The sequence below is a fragment of the Ambystoma mexicanum genome, chromosome 1p (genome assembly GCF_040938575.1).
Source record: "Ambystoma mexicanum isolate Mex_15411 chromosome 1p, UKY_AmexF1_1, whole genome shotgun sequence".
NCBI classification, from domain to species: domain Eukaryota; kingdom Metazoa; phylum Chordata; class Amphibia; order Caudata; family Ambystomatidae; genus Ambystoma; species Ambystoma mexicanum.
This window is the reverse complement of record NC_090921.1, coordinates 608,849,212-608,868,311: the sequence shown is the minus strand read 5'-3', so window position 1 is coordinate 608,868,311 and position 19,100 is coordinate 608,849,212.

The following is a 19,100-nucleotide window of genomic DNA, read 5'->3' as shown; positions in this document are numbered from 1 at the left end:
AGGCCCACTAAGGGTATCCTGAAAACCTCTGCCCAGTTAGGTCAGTGCGGGGGGTACCCAGCAAATCCTGGTAGCAAGGAGGGATCTGAAGACTCCTCTGAGCGTCACAGGACACAGGAGACCAGGTCCCCACATTCTGCCAGCCATTCCCAGGCTCGCAGAATCTGGGAAAACCTGGAAGATCAGACGGGCACCTCTGGGAGCAGTGCTTCTGAGTCGGAGGACGAATGGACCAGGGTTACCCGAACCAAAAAGGCCAATAAGGCAAAAAGAGCCTTGCTTAAGGACCCCTTAAAACAGATTAAGGCAATCAGGAGTGTCATCACGCCTTATCACAAGAACGCCAAGTATTCTGTGTGGGAACACTTGGAGCTCTTTGAGCAAATGATGGAGACCTTCCATTTGAAGGACAGCAGTAGCTGCATCCAGTACATCAACTGGACATTCTCCCCAGAATACTCCAGTTTCTTTGCGGGGCTGGAGGACCAAAATCATTCCAGATGGTCCACCTATAGAGTGGCCATCTTGAAACACGTTTCTGTGCATAGAAATCCCCAAGAGGCTCGCAAGGCAGCCTACAATTTGCAATGTGGGGAGGATCAGGCCCCACAAGAATTTGTGCAAGAATTGAAGCGTGCCTTTGCGCAGACCACCAGAAGGGTGCGCACGGACAGCAGAGAATTCGTCAACACATTTTTCCATGCTCTCCCCAAATACATAATGACCCAGCTCGTGAGAGATTTTCACGAGAAAAGGTCTTTAGACTGGGTCATTGAGCAAGCCACCCGCATCTATGAGGTGCAAAAACCGGTGGAAAACAAGAATCAGCCAAAAAAAAACAAAACCAACAGCACCCCTGGTGCTGCCAAGGTGGCAGAGGTAAAGGTTGCCCCCGTTTGAGTTTTGGAGATGGGGGTCCTAAAAACCTGCCTGCACAAAATAAGCCCAGAAGGCCCTCGCGCCAGTCACAGACAGGGAGTCAAGGAGGTAATCCCGAAAATGGGGTCCCCCGCTCCCAGGACTATGTAAGTCCCCGCTATAAGGAAAACAGACCAATCCTGGGTTATGTGTGGACTCCTCCAGCCTAGGGGGGGGGGATCCAGCCAAGCACCTGACCCAGGGAACTTCCCTCCTAACTTCCCACAGGAGGGCAGAGAAATTCCCCAAACACTGGGCAGAACTTTTTTCCCAGGTATCGACCCAATTTCCAACCCCAAAACAATCCATCCTTCTTTCCCCAATTCCCTGAGCCCAGACAACCTAATCCGTGAGAGGGGAGGCCAAGGGTGGAGGGGTACCCAAATCTTCCCAACCCAGGGTATTAGCAGAGAAGGGATAGCTACCCTTCCCGGGATCAGCGCAGGGGAGAAAACAGAACCCCATATCAGCCTGAGCGGGTTTCCCAACTTGAGCGCCAGGTCCAAAACATGGCACGGGATCTGGGTCACATGCTCAGGGTGCAACAGAACCCTCAGATGAGCATGCCAGCGCAGAATGCCCCAAACTCTGGGCCTGGTGCTCCAGAACAATGACGGGGGCAGCACCCCGATAACCCACCAGTTCCCAGGGAGGAGGCACAAGGGGAAGGAGGGTGTAAAGCCTTGGAGGAAGCTTCCTTCCCAACTTGTAAACAGCCCCTGGAAAACCAGGAACCGGAAACAAAATCTCCTACCCCTGAAAGTCTGCCACCCAAGGAGCAGAGGGGGGTAGGAGAAACAAAGGACCCAAACAGACCCACTTTGTGGAGGAGGTACAGGTCTTCCAATTTGAGGGAGAGGGATCCTCAGAGGATGCTGGGAAAAGGATCTACTCCTTCAGAGATGGGGGAACTCCTCCGAAGGAAAAATGGGTACCAAGATATTCCAATCCAGACTGGGTAGATGTGGGGATTGAGCTGTCCGCGCCCATCATCCTATCCCAGAACCAACAAAACCAAACTTCCCTGGTTCAAACCCATCCGGGTGACTGCCTCCAAAGAGCGGGGGGCGGCCCAGAACTGGAACCAGGGGAACCTAAAACTGAATCAATAGATTGGGTAGATGTGGGGATTGAGCTGTCGCCGCCCATCATTCTATCCCAGAACCAACACCATGAAAATCCCCTGGTTCAAATCCATCCTGATGACTGCCTCCAAAAAGGGGGGGCGGCCCAGAACCCGAAACCATTTCCAGTTGCCAACTTATTCTTTCAGATTCCTCAGTCTCTTCACAGAATTCTACCCAAATCTCTTCTCTCTCAATGTCCAAAACCAGAAAGTTAGCCCACCAGTTGTCCAAAAATGTGCATTATCTGTGCCCCCTTGAGGAGAAGGAGGGAAGATACTATGCCCCGGTACAAGTACAGGGGCAGGGTACAATTTTGGCATTGGTGGACACTGGATCCCAAGCTACCCTTCTGTCCAAAAGGGCCTTTGATGAACTAAATGCAGGAAGGGGGGAGAATTATCGTATTCCTCTCACCTCTCTTCCTGGACAACTGCAGAACTTTGACGGGAAGGAAATTCCTGTTGAGGGGACTGCAGATTTGGACATCAAAATTGGGGGGACACAAGGTGAAACACCCGGACATAGTAGTGACTCCAGAGGGCACCCGTTGTTTACTAGGGAATGACCTCCTGAGAAGGTTGTCACCTCTACTAGATTGCGTAAACAAGGTCCTCACGACCCAGACTAGCCGACCAATAAAATTAAAACAGAGTGTCAACCATGTTAGTTTAAATGGCACCTGCCACATGGTTGAAAAAAAATCTGACCAAATACAATTTCACTTCCAGAACAACCAAATTCCAGATGTGACAGTAATAGCAGTAGGGCAACAGACTGGTGATGGCGGGTCCTCTCTATTTGTGAAAATCAACCTTCCTTCCAGTTTAAGGTGGTATTCCACACTGGAAGGAAACACTCTGAAATTCTTTACCAATCCACAATCAGACACTCCCACTCCTATAGTCCAGAAAGATGTGAAATCAGCTCAGAGCCTGGCTGATACTCAGTAAATTGGAGAGCAGTTGTTCATCCCTGTTCAGTTAAATGGTGGGAAGGACTCTGTTCTCGCCCGAGTGTGTGTTGACAACGGTAAGAGCTTCATCAGCAAAGCCATGTTCCGCCAACTCCCAAAAGATCCAGCCATTCCCACATTCAAACCGGTAGACAAATGGGAAATGGACCTGGAAGCATCCAATTCCAAACATCTCCTGCCAAGCAGGTGTATGCTCAAAATCTCCATTGGCAACAAGAGCATAGTCCATAATTGTTGGGTCGTGCAAGACGTCACTGCCGCCTTTTACTTAGGCAGTGACATTCTCAATCGCTTTGCCATTAGTTTGGACCTAATAAACTTCAAAGCTTGGTCCCGATTAGCAGATAATCACATGGGCTTTGATGATCAAGAAAAAGCATTCAGGTCAGCTAAATTGCTACCTTATGCAGTTGAAATTCAGATTAAAGAGGAAGTCACCATCCCAGAAAGGACCCGACAATTCTCCCTGGAAGTGAAAGTTAAAAGAGGACAAAAATTGAAAAACCCTGATGCTTATATTCATCTAAATGCTTCTCTCCAACAGCAAGGGTTAGGGGTAAACCCAACACCATTAGTCAACATAGAACATGACACTATTCCAATAGAGGTGGATAACAGCGACTTAAAGAGTATTACTCTAGCCGCAAGCACCATGATTGGAATGGCGGTCGATGACCGACATTTCTCCATTGATTTAGGAAATGAACTGTTAGGACCAATCCCCAAGGACTGTTTTGACAGTGACAGTGATGACAATACAACACCAGACAGGATCTTTACCCGGCATGGGGGGAACTTCCTGGTGTACACTTCTTGCCCTTATGGTAAGGAAGACGTGACTTGTGACTTTAGAAGGGATGAGGTGATTTTCCAGGTCCATGAGGGCTGCCTTTCCCACCTGAAGCCTCCAGTCCAAATCAGCATTCTGGCCAGGGACTTCTCCACCCAGCTAGAGGAGGCCGCTGAGATAGCAAAACCAGAAGTCTTTCCAGGCTTCAGGCAGATGGTGGAAGAGAGAGTCAACCTAGCTGATGCCTGTGTGACTCTGGAACAGAAGCAAAAGTTTAAACAAGTTTTCTTGGATTTCAAAGATCTCTTTGCGGTAGACTCATATGACTTTGGTTGCACCGACATCCACACAACAACAATTCCCACAGACCCTGGCATGACTCCAGTGTTTATGAAGCAATATCGCTTGCCCCTCGCATCCATGGAGTCCCTTACTGAAATAATTAAGAACCTTGAGTCCTGGGGAATAATCCGTCCAGTACACAGCACCTTCAATAATCCGGTGCTGGGAATATTGAAGCCAAACGGCCAGTGGAGACTCTGTGCTGACCTTAGGGAGCTCAACAAATGGGTCCATACTTCCCGGTGGCCTCTGCTCTACATTGACCAAGGGCTGGCCCAGATTCAGGGGTCACAGGTATTCACTGCAATAGACCTGACCAATGGATACTGGACCGTGCCTGTCAGTAGGCAGGACCAATACAAACTGGCTTTTACCTTTGGGGGCCAGCAGTACACATGGACCCGAACTCCTTTCGGATACCTCAACTCCGGCAATGAATTCAACATTTTCCTACACAAGGCCATGCCCGACCTGGGTGCGAGGGGTAACCTGGTTTATGCAGATGATGTCCTCATCAAAATTTCATTTGTGGAGGAGCACATAGCAGAGATCCGTTATGTTCTGACACAGTTGAGGGCCGCCGGAGCAAAACTTTCCTTTCAGAAAGCACAGTGGTGTAGAACAGGTGTTAATTTCTTGGGGCATGTGATTACTCCTCAGGGTCTCTGTCCCCAGGAAAAGAAAGTGGAAGCACTTCAGAAACTGAAAGACCCCACCACTCTGCGGGAACTAAGGAGCCTCCTTGGACTGACTAATTACAGCAGAAAGTTCATTGAGGGCTAGGCAGAGATAACCAGACCCCTGATTCATCTTTTGAAGGGGGGTCAAGTGGGAATGGGGTCCAGAACAATCCGAGGCAGTAAAACAACTCAAAAGAAGCCTCTCACAAGCGCCTTGCCTAGCTTACCCTGTCAGAAACAAGGAGTTCTTCCTGGAGACAGGGTTCTCTAATATGTGCTTGACGGCAGTATTATACCAAAAGCATGACAAGGTCAATAAAGTAATCTCCTATGCGAGCAAAACGTTATCCTCTGTGGAGGAAAAATTCAACGATTGTGAGAAGGCACTCCTGGCAGCGGTGTGGGCATTGAAGAATTACCGCCCGTTCATCCAGGGGGAACACATCATAGTGGAGACTCCACACCAGCCTCTGCAATACCTCCAAAGTGACAGAATCCGGGCCGGAAATGTGAGTAATTCCTGAATTACTTCCTGGATTCTGTCAATGCAAGGCTTTCCTGTGGAGGTCAGATATGGCCAAAACAAGAAGAGTCCCCTCGCGCAAGGTCTGGCTGACTTGCATGATTGTGCCAGAGAAAACTGTCTCGAGGACGAAAGTCTAAAACTCAAGGACAACATGGAGGCATACCTTAATTCCCCACACAAAGTCTTTGAAGAAGACAAGTGTGAGGGAATGCCCACTGTCTATGTGGATGGATGCTCTTACCATGTTGACAACAACGGGGAAAAAGAACTGGTGGCCGGTGTAGGGAATGCATGGGTGAATGAGTCCCCAGAACCCTCTGCTGGGTACAAAATTAGTCCCCAAAGTAGTCAGGTAGCAGAGTTGATGGCTGTGCATCAAGCCTTCCTCACTGCTGTCCAACATCAACTCCATGAACTGGTCATAATCACAGATTCGGATTATGTACGGAACGGGTTCATGGAGTACCTGGTCAATTGGAAAACCAGAGGCATGTTATGTGCTAACAACAAACCCCTGAAACATGGGAAGTTAATCCAAAATATTGATGACCTGGTCACCTCGAATGGGATGACCATCTACTGGAAAAAGATCAAGGGTCATTCCAAAGTAGAAGGACCAGACAAAACTGGAAATTACTTAGCTGATCAGCTGGCCAAAACCAGGGCTATCCAAGGGGATCTAATAGAAATAGAGTCCCTGTTGGGGGAAATCCAGGTCACTGCTATCACTAGGTCCCAGACAAATGCTCACAATGATCTTTCAACTGCACAATGCAGTAAGGAGACCCCTGATGCTGATTTAATTACGGCTCAAAAGGGGGATCCAATAATTGGTAAGTTTTACCAACACATTGAGGACCCTGAGAACTTTCCCCTGACGGATACCGATTACATTGGGAAGGAGGACCTTAGAGTGTTGATGAAATGTCCAAAGATGTTCCGAATCCAAGACGGTTTGTTGGTAAGGAAATCCCAAGCTAGCCATGATCAGAGGGTGGTCCCTACCTCATTCCGAAGCCTGATGTTAAGTCACACCCATGATGTGGCCACAGCCGGTCATAGGGTGTTTCACACAACACTTGAGATCTTAAGAGAGGTTGCATACTGACCACACATGGGGCAGGACCTCGACCAATACTTGAAGGGTGTCTGGTGTGTGCACAATTTCAGCCATCATCCCTCACACACCGTGCGCCTCTCCAAAAGAGGGGGATGACACTGCCATGGTCAGATTTGCAAATCAACTTCGTTGGCCCTGTAATTCGCACGTCTAGAGGAAACAAGTACATGTTGACCGTCACATGCTTGTTTACCAAGTGGGTGTAATGTCTCCCGGCCCCAAACTGCAAGGCAGAAACAGCAGCTGCCCTGATGATTAACCACATTTTTTCCCGTTTTGGTCTACCTCAAAGGATTGAGTCAGACAGAGGTAGCCATTTCACCAGCGAGGTAATGACAAAGATGTGGGAGATACTGAGGGTCAAAAGGAAGCTACATATTGCTTACTGGCCAGCTTCTTCTGGGGCAGTAGAACGCTACAACCGGACCATTGTGAGCATCCTAAAAAAGTTTGTGGCAGATTCTGGGACAAGTTGGTATATCCGATTACCTCTGGTCCTAATGGCCATCAGATCTACCCCTTCATCTGCAACTAAAATGTCACCGTTTGAGCTGATGACTGGAGGCAAGATGGTGCTTCCCCAGCACTTGCTCTACAGGACCCAAGATCAGACATTGATAAATGCCTCCACAACTCATGAGTATGTGGAGAATTTAAGGAAACACCTTCAACATGCTTTTGCCTATGCTGAGCGGAATCTAGAAAGATCAGCTGATAGCATGAAGACCCATTACGATTTGAAAACTTCCAGGAAAGTATATAATGTGGGAGACCGGGTCTATCTATACAATTTCCAAAGGAACCAGGCCAAACAGCAAAAATGTTTGCCTACATGGAAGGGACCGAATTTATGTCTATAATTGAAATTATAGACAAGATCTCCCCAGTAGCTTATAGGATCTGCATCCCCAAAGGTAGTCTGGCGGAAGGGGAAGACAAGTGGGTCCATATAAATCAGCTAAAGTGTTGCCATCCCAGGCACACTCTGCAGCAACTGGAGGAGTCCTCTGCAATACCAGAGGGGACCGCTCCAGATTCATTCAGTTCCACCCTAAAATATTCCACATATAGCCTATAAAATTCTATGATTCTTGAATATGTTCTTGCCTCCTAAAAAAATGTATATGTTCATGTTTTTGACTATAAAATGTATATGCCGCCCCACTATATCAATAGTGGGGGAGAAATGTCTACGAATACGTATTGCCGCTTTTGCTTTATCATCCTAGGAGAGATGAAACCATGGAGACTGACCAAGTAGAATGACCCAGGGACCGGGAGCAAAGATCCGAGGGGTCCAGCGTACCGCCCAATATTCCCATCAGGACCGGCGAGGAGAACCGATCGATCCAACCAGATGGAGGAAAAGATGCTGAACTGTGCCATCTCGGAATTGGAAGAAGTGGATGCGGACACACCAACGCGTGGATCAAAACATTCTTTGCACCCGACTCCCCCTCGACTCGAAATCAAAGCGCAGTCGGGCGGGGGGGCTTGTTGGGTGTCTTGGCCCACGTTCAAGTTATTATGCTGCAACACTTGGTGCTGTGGGCGTAGGAAATCCAAGAGGGCAGAAAAGCCCACATTTGCGCCAGAATCCTGGAGAACCGTGCAGTTTTGCGCACAGCAAAATGGTCCCCTGACCTGCCACCCACCAGTGCGAGCGTGAGGGGCCAGGAGTGCCATGAGTGAAATGTGTGCCAAAGGAAAAACAGCAGTGCCGGTGGCTAAAAAAAAGCACTTTCAAATCACCTTTGTTTCTCTGAAATGCAAGCTAAAAATGCCTATTTTAAACATCGCAAGAGATTCAAAAATCTCAATGAACACCAGCAGACATTTGGCAGAATGTATTCTTGTGTGCATACTAAATCTGGAAAGAGAAAGAGCCCAAAACAATGTTTATAACAAAACTGGCTGAGCTGTGGATGTCAGCAGCTGAAGTGAAATTGGACTGAAAGACACTAAAATCTAAATGTTTAAAATAAATGAGTGACCTACTGTTGAGTGTTACATAGTTTGCAACTGTTGAAATGTCATAGTTTTGAACTTAGAATCAGCATTCTAGCTGCATGTGTAAAAATTGTCAGTTTGATTTGAATGTAGAAAACTGGGTACCAAAGTGACATTTAGCTGAAGCCTGGTTTAAAGAGATTGAATTCTGCCTGACAACCACCCCCGACAGGAGTTGAAACTTGATCAGCAGCTGTGTTCCCAGGCCTGGCTGCATTCTGCTGCCCCTGCCAAAAGGAGATGACACCTCTCTGATTGAATTAGGGGAGGAGCACCTGGGGACTACAGGAAACTAAACAAAGCACTATCCTTGGCCCAGGCAAATGTTAAATTAGGGGGGTCGTAAATGGCTTCCTCTTGGAAGGAATCGGGGAGGGGCACTGCATCTGTGAGCCAGCTGAGCTTGGGGGAAGTGGATAAACCAGAAATTCCACCATGTGCTTTGGAAAACCACACCCCTTTGGGGCCATTGCATAATTTTAAAAAGATGGATAATTCATAGTGCGGACTTGTAAAAATTATATAAATAACATCATAATTCTTGTGATTTTTCTGTGCACATTTTAAGAGGTGTTGGGACCCTGTGGTATGTTCTTGGGGATAGTAGTGGAAAAAAGGTTGTTACTCCAAATGTATGCATGTTAAAAATCTGACACTTTATCATCTGAAACCCATATCCCTGGTGCACATTTGTGTAAAATCTGGAAAGGTTTATAGGTCGTCAACTGGATGAAAAGGGGAGAATTCTGTCATATGTGGACACAACATCTTACAAAGACAGGGATCGGATGGTTTGGTGCTACAGAAAATATGTTACCTGGACGTATAATATTAGAAAAATGGTACATAGATAAATATGTTTTTGGATCAGAAATAGATTCGTGTGCAATTTGACAAGTACAGGATCCTCTGACCATAAACCTACCTCATCACTCTGACTCACAACCCAGTTCCCCCAATCAAGGGAGAGAGGAGGAACTGGCCAATGATAAGTTGAGAGGGTTGGGCATAGAAGATGAGCCGACCCTCCCACTTTCTAAACACATAAAAAGAGCCCCTGGAAGCCAGACAGGACATTCACTTCCCACTTCAAGCTGATTTCTTGCAGAGCGTTTTTCCAGAAGACACCAGATCCAGCACTTAGACTTCAAATCCAGACAGAGACCAGAACTTTGAATTCAGACTTTGCAAACTGATTCACCCCAGACTTCCAAGGGGCACATCAGAGTAAAACAGCCGGGCTGAGCTGTTTGATTCTGGCCTAAAACCCTGTGCCAGAAACACCCAGAAAGCAGAGCTGTACCCGCAACCAGAGACCAGACCGCCGTGCAGTGCCAAGAACTTTTGCCAGAACCAGAGATCCAGACCGCTGTGCAGTGCCGCTAGCAGAGCTGACCCAGATCGCTGTGAGCAGAACCAGGCAGAGACCGTCCGTGGCGAGGGAACCGCAGTCCAATCCTGACCCGATCCGTGGCGAAGGCGCATTCCTGTCTAAAATATAGTGTGAGTACCGCCAGAACTGTGCAAAACCCAATCTCTTAGTTTAAAATAATCTAATTCAAACTATTTTAACCTATTGAGAACTGCATCCTAGAAATCTTGTGTTCCTTCTGTGATCTCAAACCTGAAAACTGTCATCTGTCATTCTGAGCTTGACTTTTCTTTTGAGAATCTACCTTCACGAAATCGTCCGTATCTCCGGAACCGTTTGTCCTAGGAACGAAATTTAGCATATTTTTCACTTCTTTGCATACCACCTTTAAAGTACTTTGCCTGTGTTTAAAATCATCCCTGTTGATCTAAGCTTGCTAGGGGGGAACTGAATTGGGATTGTACTGTGATTGTATTCCTGAAGACTGTGTGTGTCACTTCCACCTCCTTACATTGCATAAAGGGGGGGGGGGGGGGTGAATTGCCAAAAGGGGAAAAGTGATTATATTATGTGTTGCTGAAATCATATCAAGTTTATTCGTGTGTTGCTTTTACTCATCTTTGCATCTTAAAGCATTCTCTGATACCTTATTCCCCTGTTCCTAGTCATAAGTCACCAGAACTGTGCTATTGTAGGATTACCTATTGCTGATTACTGCTCATATTCACAAGTGTGATATCAATTATTCATTTATTATAAAAGTGTGATATATATATATATATTGTTTAATTCTCAAATAAAACTTTTAAATTTGCAAAACAAACTTACTTCTTGGCTCAGTGGGGTCAGGGGGATTCTAAGAGAGGGGGTGTCATATAAGGGTTGCCATCCAGAGTACACGAACTGGACATAAAAATATATAAATAAGGGCTTCCCTTGAGCAATCCCAGACAAGGCACTGACTTAGTGGGGCTGCTTGATTGGAGTCTTTAACAACACCCAACACCGGAGATCTATCTTGCCTGAGTGTGATTTAAGTGGTCTCCTACACATATCCGCTATGTAGGAGTAATGGTATCTGGGGATAAAAATACATTATATTCCGAAAATTATGGGGAACTGTTACAGAATCTGTTTACCAAATTGCAACTATCGTCTTAACTCCCTATCTCTTTAAAATGGTGATCCTTCCCAAATTGTTGTATTACTTTGGCAACATTCTGATCTGGCCTGGAATAACTTTCTTTGCGAAACTTCAGACATTAGTTACCTCCTTTGTATGGGGTGGAAAGACGGCCAGGCTGAAGTGGTCCAAACTGGCAGAGCCGTTCTCGAAGGGTGGCATTTCAGCACCTGACTGAGTTGTATTATTTGGTGCCCCAAGCGCAGTTCGCAGAACACTGGTTTGAACCCAATGACAATGCCACACACATCCCTCTAGAGAAATATGCTGCCTCCCCTGTTGATGTGCAGTCGGTCATATTTGACCCCAAACACAGGATACTTGCGAATTTGACCTGGTAAGCACCACTACACATGCATGGTTCAAAATATATATGAGGTTTGGGTTGATAACCCCATATGACCCGGAAATCATGTTATGGAATTTCCCCAATATTACACCCACATATGACAAGGTATTGCAGACATCATGGGACCCAAGAAAGCAATTAAGAGGCGGTATATGTTCCCAGGGGGTACATACTGTGAATTGGGTGATTTTGTTGAGGCGGTGGGAGATGGGTACCTCAGACGCTTTCAGTTTCACCGCATGAAGGCAGCATTTGCCTCCAAATGGCGGACATTGCCTCTGGAGACCCCTATGCACGAGTGTATAAGGGGCATAACGGCAATTGGAGGACAAAAGAAAGGGGTCTCGATGCTGTACAACCAGGTCCAGTCACATTCAGACTCATGTAACACCATCAAGGAAACCTGGGAACGTGACCAGGGTATTGAATTGGGTGAGACACTCGAGCTCCGATGTTATCAACTCACTAGAAGTGTGTCTATGAACTCAGGACTAAGACTAATCCAATTCAAGGTACTCAACCAACTCCACCAACCAACTCCACTTTACCCCTGCAAAATTGGTGGAAGGTTGCACTACGAGGTGCCTGAAGTGCAGGCGCATATCACATGTACTGGGCATGTCCATTAGTAGCAGCTTTCCGGGAAGAGGTTGCAGAGATTCTGGAAGACATAACGATGATCCCTGCATCCCCATCTCTGTTGAAATACTTGTTTGGTGACATTGGGAAGGTGGCCGAGACCACCAGACGGTTGTTTAACATTGCATGTGTTATAGCTCAAAGGTGTATTTTGAAATGTTGGAAGTCCGCTAGAGCACCCAAAAGGGAAGAATTTCTCAAAGATCTATCAATGGTAAAGGAATGTGAGGAACAATTTGTGCTAACCGTGCCCTCAACCTGTCGTCCTAAAGACATTTGGACCTTATTCCGACTCTATTTATGTAACATGCTACCCAAGGAAGATACTACACAGCTGTCATCACCCTTACTTGGTATGCTTATTGTGAAATGTGTAAATGACTGTCTAAATAATGCCTGTAATACTGATGTGTTGTCTGCTCTGGGTCCTGCCCCAATGTGACTCTGTATGAAAAATAAAACTTTAAAATAAAAAAGAAATTTTGGGCCGGACCTACATTTTCTCTCACTTTTATGTGATTTTGTGGGGATCTCCCCTCATTGATACTTTTTACAAGCTCTTTGGACATGATCATGCATGGCCTGTGCCCCCCTGTCAATCATTGCAAACTCATTGCACTTCTCTTCCACAGGAATGGGAGCATAATACCTGTCCTCGACCTCTTACAATACACACAAAAAGTGTGAATTTCTGCTGATTTCAGGACTCACTTTTATCAGGTCCTTCTCACTTTTTGCCAAGCACAGAGGCAAGTGAAAGGATATCTTTCCCTCCTTTTTGCCCACTTCACTTTGAGAATCTTTGTCTATCTCTCCATGTTCAGAAGTCATCTGGAGTGTAGCCACCGTTCGCCCCTCTGTTCGGGGACCATCAGCGTTCATACTGCAGTTCTTTGACTGAACACTCTCACAAAAATCATACAGTATCTTGTCATTTTCTTGCCCAAAACATGTGTTTACATTGTGTGTGGTTCCTGTTGTCTTAGTCTCTTGGAATATGTGTAGCTCAAAATAATCTTCGGGTGACTGGCCTGTACCCTCCATTTGAGCACAAATTATTTCTGTCTGCATTTCCTAAGCATTTTGACTATCAATGGATGATGTTTTAACAATCAAACCTACCCCTTCATCAGGTGTTTTATCATGGCATGTGATGTCTCTTTTGAATCTGTCTCTTTGCTCCTTTGGAATTTCTTGTTTATTTTCTTTATCCTGTCCTTCATTTGCGCACACTTCGATAGTCTGATTCACCTCTAAATTAAACTAAACTTCCTTCCTATGTGCGTGTGCATCCCCTGCCTCATTCTCATTTGTGGTCATCTTCATGTTTAAATAAGCAAGCAATTCAGAGCTGTTACACAAAACTGGTTCATGGGATTCAGTACCTTTATCAGGGCTATTAGTACTTAGTCACTTGTTGTCAGAAGGCACCAGATCGCTTCTGCAAACTTCTGCACCCTCATTTGATGACTGTTTTTGAACTGCACCGTGTTTTCCTATTTGTTCAGACAAGATTCTCACTTGGGCCTGAAGACATTGAAATCTGTCCATTTCCCTGGAATCTTCTCTTTGCGGCCTATACTGGTACTGGTTACATTCACCGTGGTTGAATCTATTCTGGTATCTCTCAGGAGATTGATTTCCATTTGAGTTGTTTCTGAACTCTTGATTCATGGGAGGTGGGGAGTGTGGTGTGACCATTCTTTGGTTGTGATCCACTGGTAGTGGTGATAGATTATAGTGGTGCGGGGCATAGTACATGCTTTGTCTTTCATTTTGAGGGAACTGTCCCCTATGCAGATTTCCATTTTTAATGAACCGATCCACATACCGTGGTCTGCCCTGATTGCCATATACCATATTATTGGGGTCAAATCTGTTTTGTGACCCCAATTTCTGGTACGGGCCATTGTTTCTTTGATCCTGAATTTGTGTTTGATTGTTATTCATGCCTGGCATATTGGGCCGGTATCCTAGCCTAGGTCTGTCTCCCATATACCTAGGACTAATATAATTTTCTCTATTGCTTTGATCATGTGACTGAAACATCGGTGTTTGGGATGGCAGCCTCTGTGGCGCGCCTCTTTGATCAGATGTCATATTATTTCTGACCTGAGTTTGGGCTGATTCAAGTGGCATTTTTGCAGATTTTATCTCCATTACCATTGGTATGGAGTCTTTAGATTTTGATTTTGCCTCTTTAACTCTATCCCCCTCTCAACTCTGACAATACATGACCTCATACAGTTTAGTCCCTTGTTCTACAATCCACTCCAGTGACTTCTCATGATCAAATTTCCAAATTAACTGCAATATAATGGGCCTCATTACGACCCTGGCGGAATGGGAAAATGGGTGCCGCAAATGGATGCGGACCCGTTAAACCCATTCCGCCTGATTACGAGGTCCCCTCGCGGGAGCCGGTAAGGATGCCTGGTAAAACCAGGTGTCCTTACCAAATCCCGCGAAGGGACCAGGGAGCTAACAATGGGCCGGTCGTAATCGGCCCATTGTTAGCTCCCTGCACCCATTCCCATTGAGCCCTATGGGGGCTCGAATGGGAATGGGGAAGGTCCGGGCCCGGGTTCCCTGAGGGAGGAATTACCGGGCCCTCCAAACTCGGAATGGCTCGGTAATTCCCCATTTAGGGAACCCGGACCCGGTTTTGGAGGCAGCCCTGCTGCCAATTGTGGCGTGGCTACCGTCAAAGCCGCAATGAGGCCCAATGTCTTTTTGTAAGCCATAAAAGTAGGCAGTCTTAAATTCAGTTGAATTAGGGCTAAAAGATGCATCAAAGTGGAAGAATGCTCTTTTTAACTCTTGGAGAAACTGGCAAGGTGACACATTTGGCTTTGCTGTCATGGTATACGCTGCCTTTTTTGCATCCTGCAATGACTTGTATGGTGAGAAGTGATGTCTATCCTCTTTCTCAAAATCCGCGCATGACTTGTTTTCGTGTTCAATTAGACCCCTGATAATGCTTGCAGTAGCAGCATCAAGAGTTAGGTGAAAATACTGTCTATATTGTTCGCTGGGTATTTGTAGAGCTTTACATTTATAATGCACTGTTTCCAAGTGATCCTCTATGCAGCAATCACATCCCATTTTAAATGGTTTAATCAAGGACTTGATCGATTACATTATTTTGATAGGACTACTTGGCGCTATATTTGGAGTAGGATTATTCTGTTGTTCATTCCTTCTCTCAGGTGGATAGGACTGATGGCAACCAAATAAATAAATAAATAAACAAACAACCAAACCACCAGTGGGTGAGTCAAACCCCCAAATGCATTACAACCAGGCCTAGCCACCTGTATAGCCACTGGTACATTCTTCCCTCATGTAGAAGTGGGGCTAACCTCAATCCATTGAATGTAGTGCCTTGTTGTTTTTCATGTGATTTGAAGTTACATATTCTGCTCCACATCTTTGCACGTTTTATGCAGTTGGTCTGCTTCTTGACAAAGGTAAGCATTTTCATCAGCCATCTTATTGATCACATCCTGCATTTCACTTATTTGCATTTGGTACTGATTAGATTCCCTGTCCTTCTTGTCCTTTTCCCGCAGCATTTTGTCAATTTCTTGTTCAATGCCTTGAAACTCCTCTTCCCTTTCCACGTTATCTTTTTGAAGTGTTTGCATCTCCAAAATGATGTCTTCTTTATTTTGTCTGATGGCACTTACCACCCCTTTTAGTTGTTTTAGCCCCTGCTCACTCTCCCCAAACTGTTCCTGCTCTGAGACAGCTGTTTTTCTAATTCACTGCATTTGGATTGCATTTCTTTATGGCATCACTCTAATTCCGATTTTAGATTTGTCTTCTGCTCATCAGCCTCATCTAAACTGATCTGTAACCTGTTAATTAATCCGGCATCATTCTCCTGCAGTCTTAAAGACTGATTTAAAAGAAACCAGGTCTTGGCACAGTGCCTTATTAAGCAATATTTTTTATCATTTTTGTCTGCAGCTCTAAACAATCTCAAGAGGCAGACTTGAATAATGGTGCCCTTTTCAAATATATTATTTAATGGTTCTTTCTGCACTTCTCCACAAATGCGGTCATGCCAAAAGATGGCATTGTCTGAAGACCACACTCAATGCGCATGTAACTTTGCCTCCAGGTATTTCACCAGTTCAGGAAATGTGGCTTCAATTTGAGACATAATGATACAGTGTGCAGCGCTACACTAATCTCACATAATTAGTTCCCTTTAAATGCACAAACGCCTGTGTGGAAAACACTTGCCACACCCAGTAGCTGCTTTACAGTCTGTTCCCAGCCAACGCACCAAACATGTAGGGGTTTTTGTCATAGAGCTAATACCTAACTTGCCAGTATTTTTGTATCATGGTAAATGGTGGTAAATTGGGAATAGCTTAGTGTAGTGGTAAATTAGTGGTGAGCATGTTCATAGCACTCCCCTATATGAGACAAACCTTCCGCCTTTTATAATTATGCTTTATTTTAGGGTTGACCGTAAACATGTATACCTGAACCTTATACATTTATCAGGAACAAAATATGACCACATATTGTGCAGATGACTTATATACAACATAAGCCTACCATGTTGAATGGTGTTGTCCAGCTCAAGCATGCACAGCTGAACACACTCACACAAACACACCGGTTATCTGGCTCGCTTTTATGGTTTTCTCCTTTTGTCCCAGCTTTACCTCTGGTGGTAAATTCTTTACCACTAAGGTGCATACACTAAGGCATTCCCTAATTACCTCCCCTCATCTAGAGAATAATCACCAGAGACATTAGAATTGTCTGTCTTTACCCCTTTGTATGAATATGTTAAAATCATGTCACTCAGAATAAAAGCATAATTCATTTCACAACAATACATCTGCCAATTCTTACCAAAGCATCAATACTGCCGTGGTTACCTAGAATAAGAAATATAAACATACATTGCAGTACATGGAAAATATTTTTAACACTGTCTTCTGTCCTTTGTCATTGAGCACATGTAAAAGAAAACATTGAACATTTTATTTTAAAAATAACCCCTTGTCCTCACTGATGGGAACCGTGGTCAATCATCAACACTCCTCATGTATTACAACTACTTACAATGAATTATGAGGTTTCTACGCTTTGTCTGGAAAACTCCCTTTCTGTCGTGGGTTATCTGTACTGAAGTGTTACACTTCAGCACTGCTTTCTCGTGCCCCCGAAAGACGGCATTGGAGTCCCGGCAGTCTTGAATGCCAGGTCAGCACAGCCTTCCCTCTGATCTCTCTCTTTCGGCAGCCAGCAGCAAGAAGAAACCCCACCCTTTCTCTCACCTTTATTTATCTCTCCTGCCTGTCATTCAAAACTAAATCTGCCCTCTTTCTGACGTTTTCAGTAACTTCCAGAAATCTGACCCCTCTGTCCAATCACCAAGGAGAGCTTATATGTATCTCTTCTTGCTTCCTGCACAAACAAAGAACTCTCTGAATGGAAAAAGACATCATCATTTTCAGCACATTTCCTTCTGCAGAACGAAAAGCAAGAAAAAATAAAACAGAATATTTCATCTGTGCTCACTTATATTGCATTGCAATGTTAATCAGGAGGACTAATTAGTTAATGGGGCATCATTTAATAAGGGTAGTTAGTTAATTAACCTGGGTTAGTTTCTTTAATGCAACATTACACAAATGGCAATTCATATATAACATGAGTCATTTTATACATGTGCTTGGTGCATTTTCAATCTGCTGTCTTTTTGCAATCATTTTGTTTACCATTGAAAGCCTAGTCCATTGCCATAATGAACTCCATGTGACATTTTACCTTTTCTGCCTTCACCTGCACTACATAATTCACTATCCCTATTTGTATTCATTTATGCGAACCCCACTGAAAGTACTGTCATGTAATCACTAATTTGCTGCTCCCATCTGTGCCCAGTGTACTCGCTGCTTTCATTGAAATCACTGCCATTGTACACTACATGGCACAGCAATTCCCCATGTTGCCTGACAACCCCACTGCTTTCATGGAACAGTTGAACACAGTGATTGCCTGCTATGATCCCACAAATGGGGACCTTAAACAACTCCTACAGGCTGTGCTCAAAGACACTCTATACAAGCAAATTATGGACAAACTGCAATGGCCTGACACGCCGGCGGAAGGTGAGGCTATTACTGCTAATATTACCACACTTACCGCCATCATCAAAGAGAAATATCCTGTCAAAGCTGACTGGTCAAAGATTGCTGTGTGCAAACAAAACCAGTCGGAATACCCCTCTGACTACCTGTCTAGATTAACTGACTGTTTTAGTAAATACTCTGGTATTGCGAACGCTGGGAAACAAGCTAAACCTGCATTAAGAAACATTGTTAAATAAGCACTAGACTTGCCACAACAATTTTTTGCGCTTGTGACAGTTAGAATTACCGAGATTTAAAACGTCACTCAATCAGCTAGATTTGTGATCGTATATTTTTAACCAGGATTGTATATTTGATTTAAATTACGATTTACGACTAAATTGTAAGAATCGCGCATTGTGTTGTCTAGAGATACTGCCTGAGCCAGGCTGTTTCATAGGCTCTACGGTGTCATTTTATATCTGTCACATTTCCGCATTTTAAAGTGGTTTCAGGGCAGGAACACCACAGTTCCCATCAGCCCTAGCAGCCTATTAGTCCTGTGACCAGGCGCACCAGTGCCGGCACAGTAGGAACTAAACGGTCTTCGCCGGCCGTAAAAAAGGTATCCTGTAATCTGTATCTATTTCAAACATTGTGAAATAAGTACTAAGCTTGCCACAACCATTTCTTGTGCTTGTGATTTAAACAGTTAGAATTAAAGAGATTTGAAACATCACTCAGTCAGCTACATTTCTGATTGTATATTTTCACTCAGGATTGTATATTTGATTTGAATTACGATTTACGACTACATTGTGAAAATCATGTATTAACATTGCATTGTGTTATCTGGAAGTACGCAAGTGTATGATACTGCCAGAGCCACGCTGTTTTCAGAGGCTCGACAGTGTCATTTTACATTGGACGCATTTCTGCATTTCAAAGCAGTTTCATGCAGGAAAACCAC